The 19,170-nt window shown below is 34.9% G+C and overlaps 1 pseudogene across 1 annotated transcript; it reads left to right on the top strand.

Moving 5' to 3' along the window:
- Positions 1-16,916: 16,916 nt before the first annotated feature.
- Positions 16,917-17,273, top strand: LOC309800816 (elongin-B-like; annotated as a pseudogene). The gene has a single exon. The product of its transcript is annotated as an elongin-B-like (transcript).
- Positions 17,274-19,170: the final 1,897 nt, after the last annotated feature.

A 19,170-nucleotide genomic window follows, 5' to 3' on the forward strand; every position in this document is an offset into this window, starting at 1 on the left:
TTGTTGTTGTTGTTGATGGAGAGACATCTGGCACTGGGTGCCATAGTCCTGACATGTGGCCTACATAGGGTGGTGGGCACTGAAACTCAAACAATCCCAGTTATTTTGCATGCCAGATTCCCAAAAAATTTCTAAACATTGAAGGACAATATTAATGGAATATCTAAATATTAATTAAGTAGCTAAATGTTAATAATAATAGGGAACACAAAGTCTAAAAACAATGTATTCTGGACATATTTAAAAAATGATCTTATTATAGAGGTAGGTTATTCTGCTTCATATTTGCAGTTGATTACCATTTTCTTCTTCTTTCTGTGTAGCATCCAAATAGCATGCTTCCCAATATCTTTATCCTTTCACTCACAGCAGATTATTTCACTTCTCCGTTTTTCATAGGAAATGTATTTAATGCAGAACCCCTACATTTTCCTTCACTTTACCTAGAAATGTTTTTGAGTGGGAGTCAGGGCCTCTTCTAGTTCTCTCCTTAAATTTCATCTAGATTCTGTCTCATTGCATGTAGTAAGGCTTGCTCCAAAATCACTCTTACTTCCTCAATTTTGCCCTTTATATTGATTGACGTCCTCCACTGTGCCTACAAACACATTCCCTAACCCACTCATGGAACCTGTCATCAGATATCCATGCTTTTTATCTTTATTTCTCCTTCACTGAAATCTTTTCTTTGGTTTAAACGTATGGTAGTCTTCTGATCGCTCTTCTGCTACTGATCTTTGCTACAGTGTAGCTTAATGTTACGAGCACAGCTTGGAAATCAGTCTGCCTAGGTTCAAATCCCGGATCTGTCACTTATTGGCTGTGTGAACCTGGGTAACTTATTTAATATCTGTGCACCTCAGTTTCCTTCACCATAAAATGGGGATACCCTCAAGAGTGATTGTGGAGATTAAATATGTAAATTTTATAAAGCTTAGAACTATATCTGGCACACAGTATAGGCTGTTGTTTTCATCCTCTTCATCCTCTACACTTTGATGGATTGCAATCTTCAATTGGATCAGAAATACATTCCAAACGTTCTGTGATCTGCTACCCACTTAAGGATCTGTGGACATAAATATCTCTCAATTGAATATGATTGGTTGATTTATGTAGGGTTTAATTATGGCCATATCCAAGCCTTACTCCCTGAATATATATATACAGGTGAGCATTAGTTTATTTTCATTCTGGGAAAGAAAGTACAGATGATGTAACTCTAGTAAATACATATTGAGAACACAATTCCAATGCTATGGTCTTTGAGTTGAACTCATAGTGGTCATAAACACTCTCAAAATCATTCAACCTATGACTGGGATGTTTCCTTGAGTGAATATTTGAAATACTGACATGGAGTAAAGGGCATATATCAAAAAATAAAAATAAAAGTATGCATTTTAGAGCTAAGCAATTTGTCAAAATGCCAGATATGTTATCTGTGCCTAGAAACCTACACTTAAAAAAAATTAAGAACATGTCTTTGGCTTGCTAGACCAAAAAGAATAAACAAAACCACACCTGGAATGGTGTTAATGTTGGAGAGAGCATTCAGGTAAATGGATTGTCTTTAGCAGAATTCTTCCCATATAGAACAGTACTTAAATAAGCTTCCAATCTGGGAAGAAAAATGAAATTTTTAATTACTCTACTTTTATGGTATTGTATTTTAAAAGGGTTATTATTATTTATTTACTTGGTCTCTGACCACAAACAGTTATTGAAAAATACCACTATAACCACTTTAAAGATAGACAAATGGAAAAAAAAAAAAGAGAGAAATAACACTGAGGCCTCACTTTAATCACAGGCTTAGTCAATGAAAAAGTAAAGAATAAACTCACTTTCTATTTAAGTTCCCTCAAGTCCACCCACTCAGGTTTTCTAGCAACAAAACACAATTCAGGAGGAGAGAGGTAGCCTCTTACTAATCTGCTGGTGCAGACTTCATCAAAAAATTTCAATTTCAATATTCCTATGCTATAGAACTCATCAGAGCTACTATGTGGCTTGTTAGGGCAATACTATCAAAGTGAATTTGAGAATCTAATATAATGACCATTATCACTATCAGAATGTTTTATATTTATTTGGATCAAGAGTGATATTACTCTACAAAATCATAGATAATTTACTGGAAAGTGGTTAAAGAAAAGAAATAACATTGTCCTTGAGAAGTTGTGAACATAAGGAACCACATCCTTTGGATATATGTGGTAGGAAATTTAGAATCGTTGAAGTGAAGGAGTTTCAAATACTGTTCCTACAAAAATCATCCTTTGAAGTAAATAGTTAGCTAAACCTCAACAGAATCCAATATTCTACAGAAAATAAGTATACCTGGGCAGTTAACTTCATTGAACATGAGAGTGGATCAGAGTTTAAAAGTCATCAAAATGTTCAATACAGGTATCCCCTGCTTTTCAAAAGTTTGCTTTACACCACTTCAACTTTACTAAAGACCTACCTATTTTCACAAACAGAAAGAAATCCTAAGAGGATTTCCACTTTTATGAAAAAAATGTAATTGCTTCTCTGCTTTATGGCCATTTTGGCTTACAAAAGATTTCATAAGAATGCTCTACTTTTGGATAGTGGGGGAAACCTGTACTAAAATATTGAAAATAAGCTACTGTAAGAAAGGGAAACTTCTTTCCACCATTTGGATATACTGCATCAGCTACAATTTATTTGGTATTGTTTAATTAAGAGAATTTCCCAGTTCTTAATCATACTTGTTTATTCATTCACTTATTTGTCTTTATTCTGTTTCTCTTCTCATCAATTTTGTATCAACAACAATCAATACTATGTCTAGATGTGAAACAGGAGTCAGATCATGGAAAGATGGAATATTCTGCAATCTAGCTGGTTAGGATCTGTGAGATTTCACTATCTAAGCACAGAAAAACTCTTGAACAAAATGTAGGGAGAATGTAAATAACATATAAGGATTTGCACTCATATGTGATAGATATAAGAAGAATGGTAGAACAGCAGAGTTGAAGTGTGCTTTTTGCCAGTGTCAGCATGAAATTTTTCATTTTTTACCATAGCCAATCCCTCACCATCTCTGATTTTTTTGAATTTTCTCCATTACATGTACATATACATGCACATACTCAAACACCAAGATAATTTCCATAATGCTATGCCAGAAAATACATGGACTCAAACACTATGCTTCCTCAGTTTGAATATAATGAGAGAGAGAAAGGGGATGGTGAGGCTCAAACTATGGGGACTATCCAACATGGACCAGGGATGAGAAGAACATATCATCTAGAACTTGTAGCATCAGTTGTCTCATCCTGATGGAAGCAAGCCATTAATGTATAGAACTTTGAGCTAGACTGTAAGGGGTAAGTTCTAGTGGATATAACCTTCACCAGAAAGTAGAAATCCCATATTATTTCATTTCTGTTGCTAATTTACTGTGTAATTCTGAATAAATCACTCAGCTAGATTTCTGGCCTTTCTGTCTCATAGGGTTTTGACTCCTATTTGTCATTGCACACTCCCCACATCCAACAAGTCACTTGGTACTGTCAGTTATTCCTGTATTTTATATTTGGTGAGGGCAGGGCCTCCACATTGCATGCAAAGTAACAGTAATGGTAGATGATTAAGTTACAAAAGGGAGAATAGTGAGACAAGGATGCCTTTATTCACATTAAAAACTTATTCTAATATATAAGCCAACAGAAAAGGCATTAATTGTAATCACAGAAACACTTCATAATACAAACACAAGGTTTAGTTGCAGGGTGGAGAATATCATTTTGTTCATTCAATACATAATTATTTAGTGTGTGTGTGTGGGTGTGTGTGTTAGCCTCTATTTATTCTTGGGAATATTTTATTGAATGGAACAAGGATTTCTGAGCTCACAGTTATTATGTTAAAGAGGAAGGAGACAGAAAATAAACAATTAATACAATAAATAAGTAAATTATTTAATGTGTTCTTAGGTAATAAGTGTTATGGGGAAAAATAGAATAAGGCAAAGGAAATCAAGAGTACCAGGGTTTGGTGAAGGGAGTTAGACTTCCATATTAAATACTGAGGTTAGGGTAGCATCATTGAGAAGGTGACATTTGAGCAGAAATTTAAAGGTAGAGAATTAGAGATGTATACATCTGGAGGGAGAGTGTTATAAGCAGAGAACCCAGTTAGAGAAAATCCTTTAAGGTGAGAATGTTTTCATCATGTTTAAGAAAAAGTAAGGAGATGTCATAGCTGTACTGGGGGTGGGGAGGAGAATATTAGGAGATAAATTTAGTGGGATAACTGCATTCAAGTACAGAGGTAGGGGATATTTAATATTCAAAGAATTTTGGCTCTTATTCTGCATGACTATGAAGATATTGCACAGTTTTGAATACAGGAATGATAAGATTTGTATTAACGTTAAAAGCATTACTCTGGTTGCCATGTTAAGAATAGACTGTCAGAAGAAGAAAGTGGAAACCAATTAAGAGGACATCACAGTAATTCAAGTAATAGATCGTGGTAGCCCACACCAGGATGGTATAAGTGTGGATGAAGAGAAGTGATGAGATTCTGGCTATATATCAGAATTTACTGAAAAGATGGATGCAAAGTATGAAAAAAGAAAAGAGTCAAGGATATATATATATATATATATATATATATATATATATATATATATATATATATATTATTATTATTCTTTTTTTTTTCCCCTGAGCAATTAGATGGATGAAGTTTCCACCAATTGATATGTAAAAGGTTGCAGGCGGTGTAGTCTAGTGTTTATTTTAGGGCAAAATCTAATTTTGAGATGTCCATTATATATTCAAGTGGACAGTTAAGTAGACAGAGATATAAATGTGCTATTTGGGATAGACGCCTGGGCTAGAGATATAAATTTGTGAGCAGTTGCCATATGGGTTATATTAAAATCCATGTGATTGGGTGGGATCATCAAAGATATGAACAGAGACAGTGAAGAGAAGTCCATGGACAAAGCTGCGGGGTGCTCCAACATTAAGAGTTTGGGGAGTAGAAAAGAATCCAATAAACAAGGTTGAGAAAAGAAACCAGTGAAGAAGAACAAAAAATCAAGGGAGTGAGTGGTATGAAATACAGTGAGGAAAATGTATCAAGGAAGTGGGTATGCTGCTGATAGTGGTCACTGGATTTACCAATGTGGACATCAGTGGTACACATGATGAGAACATTTTGATGGAGTGATGGAGGAAAACACCCAACTTGTTTGGGTTTGAAGGAATATGGAAGGAGAGAATTAGAAATGACAAGAATAGATAACTCCCTCAGAGTTTTTCAATAAATACAACAAAGCGATGGATAAAAAGTGACAGGGAAGATGAAACAAGAGAATTTCTTTAACTGTACGTATATACACTGATTTCAACTATACAGCAGAAAGAGAGAAAAATATCTATGTAGGAGGAAGAGGGAAGAATTGCTGGAGTGATGCTGTTCAAGGAATTCCTGGAATGATGTCCTTAAATAAGCAAGAAGAAATAGGATTTATGCAAAGGGGAGGAGTTGGCTTCAAACAGAGATAAGATTAAAATCTATGGCTTACTCTCCTCAGCATTTTCTATTCCATATTACACCATGAATATTATGGAGTGACTAAACATTCACTGAGAGACTATAATGTATCTCTATGTATTATAGAATAAGATTCCTATTATGGTAATGATGATGAGGTTGAGAAAATTTTGAAAAGTCAGAAAGGATTAACTTGTTGTCCATATTAGGTTTTTAATCTATAGAGAGCCTTTGCCAACAATGTGGAAATGGACATTAAAATGAATCTCATGCCCTTTAAACTGTTTATATCTTTATATTAATTTCTTATCCACTAGACCACTTAATGCAAAACAGTCTTGGAACTAATTTATCATGTTTAAATCCATAGATTCCATTTTACTTTCAAGTCACCAACTAACTGAGTTTGAGCTGTCAAAAAGACCTTTAATTAAGCTACTAACATCTAGAAAGATTGAGAATCTATTCTTGAATATGGGCCTCAGAATGGTTTCATTGTCTAAGGCTCTTCATTAAATATCAGGTTGTGAAGAGATATCCCCCTTGCATTTAACCTTTTTTGTTGTTGTTGTTCAATATTTTGATCTTGTATTCTTTGCTGCTACTCTCCTGCTGTAATCTGTTCATGAAAACACGGCTAATTTAATTTGCCTAAATTAGTAGAACTCTGTTCCTGTCACTATCTGCCTGCTTAAAAGCCTTTAATCATTCACCATTTTCTAGAGAATTAATCCAAATTGCCCTGATTCTGTAGCCTTGTTTTCATCCTCACTATCACTTAGTCCAAACTGCTATTATGTCTTATTGCGATAGCCTGAAAATCATTCCACTCTCAAGCACACTATATACCACTGCCTATCCATTTTCCACATTTAACACTATATCAGTTATCTATAGCTATATTTATGCCACCTAGCAATCACAAATACTAGTGGCTTAAAACATTAAATATTTATTTAGCTCACAAATCTGTGGATCGATTGGGTAGTCCTTTTGGGTGCATCCGAGGAGCTCTACTGATACAAGCAGGACTTAGCAGGATTCATTCACTAGTTACAAATCAGCCAAGCTGTTTTGCTTATCTTGGCTGGGTTCTCCCAAGTGTCTGGCTGATGGTTGGGTGGTCTGAGTTGCCCTCAGCAGAGACAACTGGGCAACTCAGCTCTGCGCCACATTTCCTCATTCAGCAAGCTAGCGCAAACATGTTCTCATGGTGGAGGGACAGCAAAGAGCAAGGTGCAAGTGCTATTTCAAGACTCTGCTTGGGTCCAGTTTGCTACTGTTCTGTTGGCCAAAGCAAGCCACAGGGCAAGCTTGGAGTCATTGTGGGAGGCAGTAGAAGGGCATGAATTTAGGAAGGTGTGATAGATTGGGGCTGTTAGTGTAATTAATCTACTACAAAGACCTCAGTCTTTCACATGTACTAATATGGTCTCTGGATCACAGACCAATCTCACAGTTCTCTCCCCTTACCTGTCTAGACATGACTTCCTTTGCCTCATCAATTTAACCTAGTTAATTCTCATTTATCCTTTATCTCACTTAAGTATGAATTTGTACAGTAAAACTTCTTTGACCTCCCAGACTATGTCAGAATCCTTTGTCATAACTTACCCTCATGGTACCATGTTCCTATCACAGAGTACTTGACTTGTGTTGAATTATTCATGTGGTTATTCAATTAAACTAAACTAATACCATTCTAAAAACAGGAACTTTGACATCTCTTGTGCAACATCTAATGTCCAATATTGTGCATGGAACATAATAAATGTTCAATAAATATTTCTTGAATGACATCATTTAAGCTGACTGGATTTTCATGATTATTATTTTTTTATTTTTCCTCAAGAAATCTTACCCATTCTGTAAGAGTTATTAAGATACTTTTTTTTTTAATGCTGAAATCATCATCTCTTATTCCATGGACCTAATACACTGACTATTTTTCTTTTTTGCCTATTCTCTTAGTCATTTAGTTCAACTTTGTTTCTAAGTTCCTGGTCTCTCAGTGATGATTCCTTTATTAAATAGCACAATTGAAGGATAAAGTAAGTAAGAAATTAATTGTCATCCCTCAGGCCACACCCTCCCCAGTTTATTGTAGTCTTTGAGAAGAAAGTAATAATGTGCAAATTGGCCTTATGAATTAGGGACACACTATCATGTATTTCCCAAAGAGGTGTTTGCTGTAGTCAGTGAAATATTAGATTTGGAATTTGGAGCTGTGAGGTAAATGAGCTGTGGGTCCCTGCATGAATCATGTTATCTCTTTAGGTTTTAGTCTTATCCATAACATTTAGAAAGGACATAAAGTCAGATGAAGTCTAATATCCTTTGTAGCTGTAAGAAAATTTTCCAAGGAGGGCTTTGGCATGCACAAATCACATTTCTCCTGTGTTCTGCCTTAAATGGTTGTATATTTTTCTGATTGAACTTACTTCACTATGCTGCCTAAATTCTAGCTTCTATATTAGATTTTGATTTCTTTTTAGCATAAGGACCATATCTTCTTCCTGGCACTTGGCACAACTAAGTGTTGATTTTTTTTTTTTTTTTTACCTCAGTGAAGACTTCCATCTAATTCTTATTTATGCCTATACATTATAGGGCACATATTTTCAGAGAACTCCCTTGTGTGGAGGCTATTGCCTTAGGTATAAGTTAGACACACTGGAGACTCCAACTGGGAGCTGTTAACTCTCATTCATTTGTCCTTCCTTGAGCATGATAAAGTTATATTGAATGGGTGTCTTGACATGCTAATTTGAGAAACAAGTGCAAATCTAGAATGCAGAAATATAAAGAGCATTTTGCATTTACAACTTTGCCTTTTGGAATCACATATATTGGAGAGGATGCCCTTAAAACCAAGTTTTGCAATATTTAACATATACTAGAGTGTCATGAAAATGTTAATTTCAGGTTGTGAGAGTTCCAATTATTGAAGCCATCCACCAATAGCTACACTGAAATAATGTCAAAGAATCCCAAGAGTGTGCCAGTGAAAAAAGAGTTTGTTATGGAAAAACTAATGGACCATTTTCTGTAGCTGTCCCTGCTGGTGCTGCTATGATGGGTAACATACACCAAGTGAAATACCCTTCTCATATGTTAAACCACACATTTTCACCCCAGGGAAATAGAATGGGTTTCATCTCTGTTAAATATGTTTGGCTGTTTTTGGATATTTTCTCTCCTTTTCTATTTTTCCTATCACTGTTTTTACTTTAATAAAAATATTTTATAGCATTTGTGCAAAAAACAATTCAATTGTATCTTTTTTTATAAATAACTTTATGTTTAGAATCAAGTTAAATGGCTCTCCTATGACATCCATCTTCTTATGATCCAGTGGTCATTAGAATTTTGCCTTGAGGGTGTTAGGATAATGAATCCAATGCTTACCCTAATAAAAATGACCAGGTTCTAGTGGTGCAAGGTGAGTGTGCTCTATTTTTTAACTGGTCCAAAAAACAAAGGTGTCTGATAGTGATCAATCTTTGCTACATGCATGAGAAGTTGTGTTGGTTTGCAGAATTTTAAAGCTTTACATATGTTCTCCATTAACATTACTTTTATGTTAAGAAAATAATTTATGAAAATAATTTCTTCACGAAACCTGCTTAGTCTTGATTATTCCAGGATAGTAAAGAGTTAAGAAAGCTGAAATCTCCTAGACCTTGAAAATAAATCACAGTGTTTTCCTATACATATTGCACAATTCTTTGCAGATGTGTAGGAGGAAATGCATCACATTGGAAAGCCCAGTCATTTGTAATTCCACAGAGCATGAATGGGAATATCAGTTCTCTGCCGAAGCTATTCCTGTTCCATTCTGTGCCTGCTTCGTGGACTGTTCCAGATCCTTAGAGAGCAATCAATGAGTCTACTTTAGCCTATTAGATTATGGACCCATGTCCCTTTTTGTAAAAGAAAAAAAATTACTTTTTAAAGATCTATGTTTTCTTTGAGGAAAAGGAAGAACTGATCATTTCTATTTTCAATTTATTTCATCTGACAACTCTAATTCCAACCCTTACCCCTGCAGAGTTAGTAGCTAATTAGACTAATGCAACATATAAAGTCCATAAAACTTATTGCTGATTAATTTTTAACCCAGTCTTTAGTGGAGAACTTTGACAATCATTCCAAATGTGTTAGAACTCAAAAGTTGTTCTAGAATATCACTGAAAAATCAAGGTTGATGGGTGTGTTATTTGTAACTCATTGTCCTTAAGAGATAATTTGTGGAGGTTATTTCACTCTCAGCTTCATCCAGTACAGGATGCAGGAATCATTTGCCTTTGCAGTGTTGATTAGTAATTTTTCTGCAGTCCTTTCATGATTGATTTTGGGTTCAATTCCACAGAATTTTTGCTTATGGTGTGTTTCTTTGGCTTAATTTCCCATTCTGTCTCTATGGATCACAGTGTTTGACAGAACCTCAGAGGAGAGAAAGCCTTACTACCAGATTTTCCACTTGAACTAAAGATTAAGTCAAGTTCACACTGAAGATTCCTTAATCAAAGTTGTCAGCTGACATATGGTCACTAGGTTTAATGTAGTCAAGTGCATCTACATGAAATGGAAAGAGCAAATTTAGGATTCAGTGACATACCTGGAAAACACTTTGGATCACAGATTCATTCTCACTTCTTTCATGAAAGTAAAGAAGAAGAAGAAGAAGAAGAAGAAGAAGAAGAAGAAGAAGAAGAAGAAGAAGAAGAAGAAGAAGAAGAAGAAGAAGAACTATTACTACCTTTTACTAAGTGCTAATTATAGCACCATTCAGTTAAGTGTTTTAATTCAAGGTAGGATTTGTGGGACTATAGTTATTTACATTTTATGGTAGTTCAGAGAGATCAAATATCTTGTCCCTGGTGATATTGCCTTTAAGTTGTTTAAAATGGAAAATGGTACCAGACCCATCTCCCTTCAAGTCCAGTATTCCTAATCATTCAGCAATACTACTCTCATTTAGGTGACCATAATGCTTTTCTCTAAAGATGAATCACTGTGGACCTCAAGGAGTTTCCAAACTCATAACATTGTATAAATATGTGATAAATCCCCTCTAAGGGCTTCTTTAAATGTAGTCTCTACCAGGATAGAGGATCAAACTTATTTGATTACATAATATGACAAGTATTGTCATATTATATGTTGTTAGTGTTGTTAGGGTTCTCCATATTGACTAACTTTAAAATCAATCTTTGGGATTTTCCTTGAGTAAAAGTCAATAGGCAAAAGCCTAGAATCAATTTTTCATAACCCCCACTTTCTGCACGTTGAGTCCCTGATAGAACCATGCCCAAGTAATCACGTGGCCTTTGTAGTTTGGTCATCTAGGAGAAACATGTGCCTTTGTAACTGTGCCCACTTGGGATCCCAGACCAAGGTAAAGACAGCTCAGTCTAGTATGTGTGATGTAAATTATGCAACATCTCAATCCTGACACAAATTTTATAAAGATATATCCTTTGTCTACATCCCAATATCTTCTCCAAAGCCTCCAAATTTAGTTCCTTCTACCCTCCTAAACAAGCCACATCCAGTAAATAGCAGCTGAGTCATTTACAGGGTAAATTAAGCATGTAACTCCTCAAACGCATTGTGACTTATTCTTTTTTTTTTTTTTCTTTTGTCACTTATTCTTGAACAACAATCGGAAGCCTCATCATCCCCTGGTGAGCTCCAAACCAGTCATAGTTTATAAAAGTTACATCTAAGATAAGGTGGATGCATGCAATCCAGGGAATATGCAAAATGATTCATGAAATAGTAGAAACAATATTAAGAACTTTCATTATATTTATTTTATGTCAGCATTTAAATCTTTTATTTTGAGGTATGTTTTATAAAATAAATTATATGTAAAATAGTGGTACATTTAAATTATATAGTGGTATATTATAATATTATAAATACACAAATACTGGGAATTTGCATGCAAAAATATTTGACAATTTCCGATCTATAATACTATTAGGCTAAAAGAATTCTAGGTGGAAAGTATGTGGCTACTTATATCATATTATAAATCCATATGTATTGATACATCAATTATCCAAAAATTACATAAATCCTATACTGTAAAGAGGGGGATAAAACTACTGATGTTATACATTAGTTTTCAGTCAATTGCTAAAAACCAAACTTCTAAATCCAAGACTCTCTTTTGAGACAAGGAAAAATGCAGAATGAGATTTTCCATCTAAATGACTTTACTTGTAAGGGAAACAATAAGGGAGTGGAGGAGGTGTGCTATATCTCAGAACAGTATTTTTCAGCAAGTGTCCCTGCATGTTACTAGTTATTCTAAAGGAAGAGAGGGATTTGTTAAACAGATTTCTTTACTAGGAGAGTTCTTGGAGCTCTTAATAGGAGCTCATGATAGGCAGTGTGAATCTGTAGAGGCAGAAAATATTGGGCAAAGTTCTTTAACCATGCTATCATGTTTTTGAGAAGCGTTTTATGGGGATGGTACACCACTGAATGTACTTGGAAAATGTTGGCTAAAATAAGTTGTTTTCTCTGAAGTTTTCTGCCCAGAGCTAAACCTCTACCCTTAAATTAGTGTCCATTCTAATTTAAGCTCATTCCAGTGTAATGTAGGCCTTTCCAACAGTCAAGATAGTCTTTCTCTTTTCTCTTCTACCTCATTTCTCTTACACTCAATAAATATTTATTGAGTACTTCTCATCTATACAGTACTGTGCTAAGAATAGGAAGACAATTGTAAACCTACATGATCTTTGTCCTAATTGAATTCAATCTGATTAGAGAGATAGACATTATACATATAATTATTTACAATTGTTATAAGTGAGAAGTTTTAAGTAGGTATTATAGTGATACTGGACTTAAATTTGGTGGGTTAGGGAAATACCCATGAAGAAGTGGTGTGTCTGCTGAGACATAAAGGAAGCACTCTAAGTGGACACGTGAGGGGCAAGATAGCTCCTGAAAGAAGAAACAAATGTGTGAATGCTCTGAGATGGGAGAGATTTGGTTATTGTCACCATTAGCTAGAGGGCCAATGTGCCTGGGACAGAGTGGGTGAGGTGGAGAACAGCGTGGAATGAGATGGCAAAATCAATAGGAATCAGATTACACAGGGCCTTGAAGGCTACATCAAGGTATTGAGGTTTAATCAAGAGCAATTGGAAAGTATGAAAATGTTTTAAGTAAGTAGTGACAAGCTCAGAGTTCTCTTTAAAATGATCACTCTGGATGTTGTGTGGGTAACAAATTTCAGGGAGACAAGAAAAGACACATTTCCAAATTCTTCTACATAAACTCCACAAAGACAGGGAGGCTTTCCCCTCAAAAATGTACTCAGGCATCTATGACAGTGCTTGGTACATGGTAGAAGCCCCATATATATTTGCTGAAAAAGAGAATTAAGGTAAATATTCAGTTAAGACTCCATTTTAGCAGTTCAGGCAAAATATTAGTATTTTGGACTTAAAGCTGACAGTGTAGAGAACCCTAGACGTATGATACTGATGCCTGGTGAGAAGAGCAACAGCACTTTGTGTTTTTGGATGGTGAACAACCATTGGTTGGAAGAAATCTTAAGTTATTTTCAAAACAATTTTTGTGATTGATGATTGGCTTCATCTGCCTCTACTTTCTGAAATATGTGCATTTCAGTGTGAGACAATCTTTTGTTGGAACATCAGATAATAGTCAGACACTGGCAATGTACATATATTGGAGGTATGAGCAATTCCTAGTAGCTCAAATGCATCTCACATCATAGACAGGTGTCCACTTAGCCTATGAACCTGAATAGCAGTGCTTAGTCACTTTTCAGTTTCCAGTTCATTTGAACTTTAAATGTTTCAAAATTAAAAGAAACTACAGACTCTAACTTTAAGTATTTCATTTATTATTTTAAATCTATAATTTTTTTCAGATTTTTTACATTTTTTCTTTGTATTTATTTCTTATTTTTCAGTTTTATTGAGGTATGATTGACAAAGAAAATTGCATATATTTATGTTGTACGACGTAATTTTTTTTAAGTTGTACAATGTAATAATTTAGTATATGTGTATATCACTGAAATGATTACCACAATCTGATTAGTTACATAAATTGCTTCACAGAGTTACCTTTTTGTGTGTGTGAGTAGTGAGAACACATAGGGTTTACTATCTTAGCAACTTTCAAGTATACAATATACAATTGTTAACCCTAGTTATCATGCTGTACATTAGACCTCCAGAACCTATTTATCTTTGTTTTGTTTTTGAATTTTATTTATTTTTGATACAGTAGTTTTTATTAGTTAGCCATTTTATACATATTAGTGTATATATGTCAATCCCTATCTCCCAATTCATCACACCATCACCCGCCACCCGCCACTCCACCCCCTTGGTGTCCATACGTTTGTTTTCTAAATCTGTGTCTCTATTTCTGCCCTGCAAATGGGTTCATCTGAACCATTTTTCTAAGTTCCACATATATGCATTAATATACAATATTTGTTTTTCTCTTTCTGACTTACTTCACTCTGTATGACAGTCTCTAGATCCATCCACATCTCTAAAATTGACCCAATTTCGTTCCTTTTTATGGCTGAGTAATATTCCATTGTATATATGTACCACATCTTCTTTATCCATTCATCTGTTGATGGGCACTTAGGTTGCTTCCATGACCTGGCTATTGTAAGTAGTGCTGCAATGAACATTGGGGTGCATGTGTCTTTTTTAATTATGGTTTTCTCTGGGTATTTGTCCAGTAGTGGGATTGCTGGGTCATATGGTAATTCTATTTTTATTTTTTTAAGGAACCTCCATACTGTTCTCCCTAGTGGCTGTATCAATTTACATTCCCACCAACAGTGCAAGAGGGTTCCCTTTTCTCCACACCCTCTTCAGCATTTGTTGTTTGTAGATTTTCTGATGATGCCGATTATAACTGGTGTGAGGTGATAATACCTCACTGTAGTTTTGATTTGCATTTCTCTAATAATTAGTGATGTTGAGCAGCTTTTCATATGTTTTTTGGCTATCTGTATGTCTTCTTTGGAGAAATGTCTATTTAGGTCTTCTGCCCATCTTTTGATTGGGTTGCTTGTTTTCTTACTATTGAGCTGCATGAGCTGTTTATATATTTTAGAGATTAATCCTTTGTCTATTGATTCGTTTGCAAATATTTTCTCCCATTCTGAGGGCTGTCTTTTCATCTTGTTTGTAGTTTCCTTTCCTTTGCAAAAGCTTTTAAGTTCGATTAGGTCCCATTTGTTTATTTTTGTTTTTATTTCCACTACTCTAGGAGGTGGGTCTAAAAAGATCTTGCTGTGATTTATGTCAAAGAGTGTTCTTCCTATGTTTTCCTCTAAGAGTTTTATAGTGTTTGGTCTTACATTTAGGTCTCTAATCCATTTTGAGTTTATTTTTGTGTATGGTGTTACAGAGTGTTCCAATTTCATTCTTTTACATGTAGCTGTCCAATTTTCCCAGTACCACTTATTGAAGAGACTGTCTTTTCTCCATTGTATATCCTTGCCTCCTTTGTCATAGATTAGTTGACCATAGGTGAATGGGTTTATCTCTGGGCTTTCTATCCTGTTCCATTGATCTATATTTCTGTTTTTGTGCCAGTACCATATTGTCTTCATTACTGTAGCTTTGTAGTATAGTCTGAAGTCAGGGAGTCTGATGCCTCCAGCTCCATTTTTTTTTTTCCCTGAAGACTACTTTGGCTATTCAGGGTCTTTTGTGTCTCCATACAAATTTTAAGATTTTTTGTTCTGGTTCTGTAAAAAATGCCATTGGTAATTTGATAGGGATTGCATTGAATCTGTAGATTGCTTTGGGTAGTATAGTCATTTTCACAATACTGATTCTTCCAATCCAAGAACATGGTATATCTCTCCATCTGTTTATATCATCTTTAATTTCTTTCATCAGTGTCTTATAGTTTTCTTCATACAGGTCTTTAGTCTCCTTAGGCAGGTTTATTCCTAGGTATTTTATTCATTTTTGTTCAGTGGTAAATGGGAGTGTTTTCTTAATTTCTCTTTCAGATTTTTCATCATTAGTGTATAAGAATGCAAGAGATTTCTGTGCCTTAATTTTGTATCCTGTAACTTTACCAAATTCATTGATTAGCTCTAGTAGTTTTCTGGTGGCATTTTTAGGAGTCTCTATGGATAGTATCATGTCATCTGCAAACAATGACAGTTTTACTTTTTCTTTTCAGATTTGTATTCCTCTTATTTCTTTTTCTTCCCTGATTGCCATGGCTAGGACTTCCAAAACTATGTTGAATAATAGTGGTGAGAGTGGACACCCTTGTCTTGTTCCTGATCTTAGAGGAAATGTTTTCAGTTTTTCACCATTGAGAATGATGTTTGCAGTGGGTTTGTCATATATGGCCTTTATTATGTTGAGGCAGAACCTATTTATCTTATAACTGAAAGTTTGTACCCTTTGACCAACATCTCTCCATTTCTCTCACTTCCCAGGCCCTGGCAACCATTGTTCAACACTTTCTTTCTATAAATTTTTGATGTTATTGTAAATGTGATTGTTTTCTTAATTTTTTTTGGAGAGTTTATTGTTAGTGTATCAAAATGCAGTTGATTTTTGTATATTGATTTTGTATTCTGCAACATTATCGAATTCATTTATTATTTCTAACAGTTTTTTTTTTTTTGGTGGAGTCTTTAGGATTTTCTCTATATAAAATCATGCCATTTGAAAACAGAGGCAATTTAAGTTATTCCTTTCCAACTTGGATAAATCTATGTAATTGTGAAAAACCATGCACATACTATTCCAAATACCTATTTTCTAATCTATATATTTTAGGCAATAAACAAATAAAATAGTAAATACTGTTTCAAATAAAAATGAGGAAAGTGCCTGTTATGTGGTGAATTGTGTCCCCTCAAAATTTATATTTTGAAATCCTGAATCCCAATATGTCCAAATGTGATCTTATTTGGAGAGAGAGCCTCTAAAGAGGAAATCAAATTAAGATGAGGCCCATTAAGGCAGGTTCTTATCAAAGATAAAGGGAAATTTGGAGATAAACATATACCCAGGGAAAACACCATATGGACACAAGATGGTGATCTACATGGTAAGGCAAGAGGCCTGGAACAGAGTCTTCCCTCACAGACCTCAGAAGGAACCAACTCTACCAACACATTGATTTCGAACATCTAGTCACCAGAACTGTTGGTCAATAAATTTCAGTTTGCAGTACTTTGTTAGGGCAGCCCTAACAAATTAGTAATATATCTGTAATAGCAGCAACTTAAAGTCTTTAACTACTAACTGTAATTTGTGTTTCTTTTTCTGGTTAAATCTGCCGGACTTGGGGGAGAGGCAGCCGCCGTGATGTACGTGATCCTCTTGATCTGACTCCACAAGACCACCATCTTCACGGACACCAAGGACTCGAACACCTTGTTTGAGCTGAAGCGCATCATTGAGGGCATCCTCAAGTGGCCACCAGACAAGCAGTAGCTGTACAAGGACGACCAGCTTCTGGACCACAGGAAGACATTGGGAGAGTGTGGCTTCACCAGCCAGACAGCACGACCTCAGGCCCCAGCCACTGTGGGGCTAGCCTTCAGGGCAGATGAAGCCTCTGAGGCCCTTAGCATCAAGCCCTTCTCCAGCCCAACCGAGCTGCCAGATGTGATGAAGCCACAGGACTTAGGAAGCAGCGCTAATGAACAAGATCTGCAGTGAGAGCCCCCCACCAACTGACCCCCCAATAAAAGAGATTTGGGTGTTCAAAAAAAAAAAAACAGTGCCAGCTTTAACAACACATACTAGTTGCTACTGAGTACAGTATACAATAGCTCTGCTGTTTACAAAAATATACAAATTGTATTTCAAGTGATATTTTAAAGTTGGAAAAGTGTTGGAAAGTAGGAATATCAATCAACATTTCAGCTAAGCCCTGTTTCTGACCCTTTATTATTGTTAGAAATATAAAAAAGCAGAATGAATACTATTTTATATTGAGAAGCCCATTCTTTCCCTGTGTGGCTGTTCAGAGTAAATATTATTGGCAAGGTCACTGGAGGATTAGATTGAGATGCTGCAAATGTTAAATGAATTCTCAGCATTTTGCTTTTTCTCAAACATGTTTTTTCCCATTTAGCTATGAATACACTCACTTCATTTTCTTTAGAAAAAAACATTTTCTTCATTATGACTGAGTCATCATTTTTAAATGTATTAAAACATTTAATGGTTGAAATGACATAAAGAATGATTTTAATTTATTTCTTCGTTTTGGGGAATTGGAGGATATAAAATTTAAATAATAATACACAAGGGTCTAAGGGTTATCTTGAATTTAATGCTGTTAAATTAACACCATGCAGATCAAATCTGTATTTGTCCTCAATGTTTTATCTTAATCAGAATGTTCAATACTTCAAAGAATTTTTTTTCAGATTTTATACCCTAATTTTTAAAATCACTGTTAATGCAGATGCTACAAAAAGCTAGATCCAAAGTTATATTTCTTCAGTGTTTGAAAAATTACATATTGTTCTCTTTTCATTATTTATAAATTGCCTAGAATAACAGTACATATAATGGAAATTGCCAACAAAATTGAAGATGCAACTCTTCTTTTAATAGACAAAAAAGGTTTTACAGAATAAGTTGAAACTGAGTTCAAGTAAAAAAAGACTCTGTGTGGGTGCACGTATGTATGTGTGTGTAAGTGTGTGCATACACTAAGAGAATAGCATGAGTCAAACACAATAGCCATGGTGAGTACATTTTTGAAGATAAGTGTATTTGTCTGATTAGAACATAGATTTGAGGTTGATGAGACCTGAGTTTCATTAGAATATACGTGTGAGGAGAGATTACTGCAGGGCTCAAATACCAGTAATGAAGTTGAACCTGAGGCTAACGATAATAGGGGATTTATCACAGAGAATCTAGAGTCTGACAACCTACCTTTCTATGCTGGCTTCATGATTTCCTAAAATTGCATTGCATGCTCTTGCCCTGATTTATTTTTATAGCGTGTATCACTCCACCAAACATTGTTATAAGATCCTTTGTTAAATTGTTTTATTAAAATGTTTAAAGTTTTAATGGTCTATTTCCCCAAGAAAAATGCCCTGCTTCTAGGACAGAACTTTGTTTTGTCCACTGTTACTTCCTAGGTGCTAAGAATCATGCCTGGGACATTATAAAAACTCAATAAAAATGTATTGCTTGGATGGATGAGTCAGTGACCTTGAGCAATTCTTTAAAGTATCTCTCAGTTTATATGGATATGGTGGTTATGATTATTATATTAATAATAATAACAATAATAGTACACACCTAGTGGTATTATGAATATTACACATAAATACACCAAGCATATAATATATGCTAGTGTTTTGCATATAATATATGCTCAATAAATTTAGACATTGTTTTACTTATTGCAGATTTTTGCATTGAAACCAACATTACAACAACATTCTAACAGGAGTCTTGTAGATTTACTTTAGGATGTTTATCATTTCTAATTTGTTCATTAAAAACTGAAAAACTCAGGAGTATAGTAGGTACATAGTCCTGATCCTCAAGAAACAAAAATGTTACCTGAAATTAGACTTAACTGTAA

Source organism: Mesoplodon mirus, assembly GCF_964341445.2.
Source record: "Mesoplodon mirus genome assembly, chromosome: 3".
Taxonomy (NCBI): Eukaryota; Metazoa; Chordata; class Mammalia; order Artiodactyla; family Ziphiidae; genus Mesoplodon; species Mesoplodon mirus.